This window comes from Rhineura floridana, chromosome 22, assembly GCF_030035675.1.
Source record: "Rhineura floridana isolate rRhiFlo1 chromosome 22, rRhiFlo1.hap2, whole genome shotgun sequence".
Taxonomy (NCBI): Eukaryota; Metazoa; Chordata; class Lepidosauria; order Squamata; family Rhineuridae; genus Rhineura; species Rhineura floridana.
The window spans coordinates 18,227,506-18,230,101 of NC_084501.1; the positions used below are offsets into that span (position 1 = coordinate 18,227,506).

A 2,596-nucleotide genomic window follows, 5' to 3' on the forward strand; every position below is an offset into this window, starting at 1 on the left:
AATCTTATCAGATAATTGCATCAGGAATTTCATGCATATTTGAGAGAACACTGTGGGCCCCGGTGGATAACGTTTGCTCTCTGAATGAACTTCTCACACATGGAGGAAAGAGGAATGCAAAGAGAGGTTTAATTTACATAATTGAGGTTTTTTTTTAAAGTAAAAATGGAAATGGACTGCCTTCACATCGATCCCGACTTATGGCAAGCCTATGAATAGGGTGTTCCTGGTAAGTGGTCTTCAGAGGTGGTTTCCCATGGCCTCCCTCTGGGGCTAGTCCTCCCCAGCTGTCTAAGGCCTCTTCAGCTTGCCACAGCGGCACAAGCCAGCCCCTTCCTCATCCACAAGTGCCAGCTGGGGGGCAACTGGGCTGCTTGGGACTATGCAGCTTGCCCACAGCTGCACAGGTGGCAGGGCACGTAACCCCTGAGCCACTCACTGTGGGGGTGACCTTTAGCTGGCCCTTGACACCCAGGAGACACGAGAAAGTCTTTTTGGTAGTTAATGTTTCTATAGTTTCCTTCTGTGCCTTTTTTGTAGCCTTGGAGGAAGCCATTCCTAGATGAAGTGCGGATTTCGGCGAGGGGACGGATAGGCACTCTTCACGTGCTTAGAAAGGCTCTCGTTTGTAACATTGCTTTGCGTCTTCCCAGGGCTGGCAATTGAAAATAGATGCCAGGATTCATCCTTGGCTGCCGCACCTTGATATTGTAGAGCTGCGAGAAGATTCGGAAAATGGGAACCAATGATCAGGGGACTGGAGAAGCTCCTCTATGAGGAAAGATTGCAAAGTTTGGGGTAGTTTGGTTTAGAAGAAAATTGAGCAGGGGTGCATATAGAGAGGTCTGTATAGAGGACTTTCCGCCCCGTTTCACCATACGTCTGTTAAAGCACATTTCATTCCCACAAAGAATTCTGGGAACTGTAGTTGATCCCCAACGGAGCTGCGGTTCCCAGCACCCTTCCCAAACTACAGTTCCCAAGATTCTTTGGGAAGGGAAGTCATGTGCTTTAAATGTACGATGTGGATGTGACCACAGTGGTAAAGTTAAGCTCTTTGAATGGCTTTGTTGCATTTCCAACAAGAGTTGTGCCGGAGGACTTAGGGACGTAGGAAGGTGCCTTATCAGACCGTTGTTCCATCTAGGGTGGTATTGTTGACACTGACTGGCAGCGGCTGTCCAGGGTTTCAGGCAGGGAGTCTCTCCCACTCCTAAGTGGGGATGCCAGGGATTGAAACTGGGACCTTCTGTACGCAAAGCAGATGCTCGGCCACTAAGCTACTCTCTCTTTTTTTAAAGGTTCTAGTCCTCATGGTTCTGAAAAAAAGGGCTGATTTAAAAAGGAACCTAGGAAGCTGCCTCAACTCTAGCTCAGTAACGTCCACACTGACCGGCAGCATGATTTCAGGCAGGGACATTCCCGGCCCTACCTGGGGATGCCAGGGATTGAACCTGGGTCTTTCTGCATGCCAAGCGGATGCTCTGCCACTGAGCTACACTGCCCCCTTCCCCTCCTTCCTCCCAGATTGAGTCCCATGTGAAAGAATGGGAGATGTGCGCGTCTGCACGGGGGTGCCTTGTCTTCTGTTGCAGGACTTCCTGCACAAACGTTGCTGCCCCCCAGCCTGGGGGGAAGGAGAGCTGTGTTGCTCTTTCCATGGGAGTTGCCTTTCCTGGCGTTTCCGCTTTCTCCCCTCGTGCATTAAGTGTGATGGAGTGGGCACGCGGACGGCGCTTGGCCGCCCGGTTAGATTTCGCACAGCAGGCCAAACTTTGGTCAAAGCCTTTGGCGGGAAGGGAAAGCGGGAACACTTTGCGGAGTCCCCGAGGCACAGGCGGTGTGGTTACAAAGGGGAGGGGCCTAGAAGCATGAGGGCGGAGCTTATCAGTAAAGGGAGCGGAGCCCAAAGGCACTTGGTGATTTTTACGACGACGGATCTCAAACCTGTCGGCCCTGCTTCGGACCCTCCTTGAGTCCTTTTGCCTGGTTGGGAAGTGCCCCTGAACTCTGATCCTGCCTCTCGCTTGCCTGGGTGGACGATAGGAAGGGGTGTGTATTTGGATTCCTGCGTTGAGCTGGGGGTTGGACTTGGTGGCCTTATAGACCCCTTCCAACTCTACGATTCTATGATGCTAGGAGTGTGTGTAGAACCTGGCCTATTGTATATAAAGGTACAAATTGCATTAGTTGCTCCACCCACTTTTGCTTCTGGCCCAGCCCACCACTGGCAAGTAGCCCCTGGATGGTTGCCCAGGAGGGAACATGGGCCTCTGTCTGTATGCCCTACTAACTGTAAAACCAAAAATAACCGCCATGGCCATATATGTCATCGAGACTGCCTCTAAATTCCAGAAATAGATTCAGAATTTCCCCCCACATTGCGCAGCCATGTTCAGATGCTCAACCATGTTCAACCATGTTCAGAAATCCTCGAGGCCTAGCTGTTGGAGAGGTTTGTGACATGACTTCATTTATCGAGAGAATGTCACTCTGTCTGTTTCCGGGCCCTGTGCTCCCTGTGGTCTCTCTGCGTTGACAGGGCCTGGCATGATGTTGTTGCTCTCTCCGTGACCGCCCCACCCTTCATTGTTCT

At 51.4% G+C, this 2,596-nt stretch overlaps 1 non-coding gene across 1 annotated transcript; it reads right to left on the reverse strand.

Moving 5' to 3' along the window:
• Window positions 1–1,433: 1,433 nt before the first annotated feature.
• On the reverse strand, window positions 1,434–1,507 carry TRNAA-GGC (transfer RNA alanine (anticodon GGC)). The gene has a single exon. It is a non-coding gene; the product is annotated as a tRNA-Ala (tRNA).
• Window positions 1,508–2,596: the final 1,089 nt, after the last annotated feature.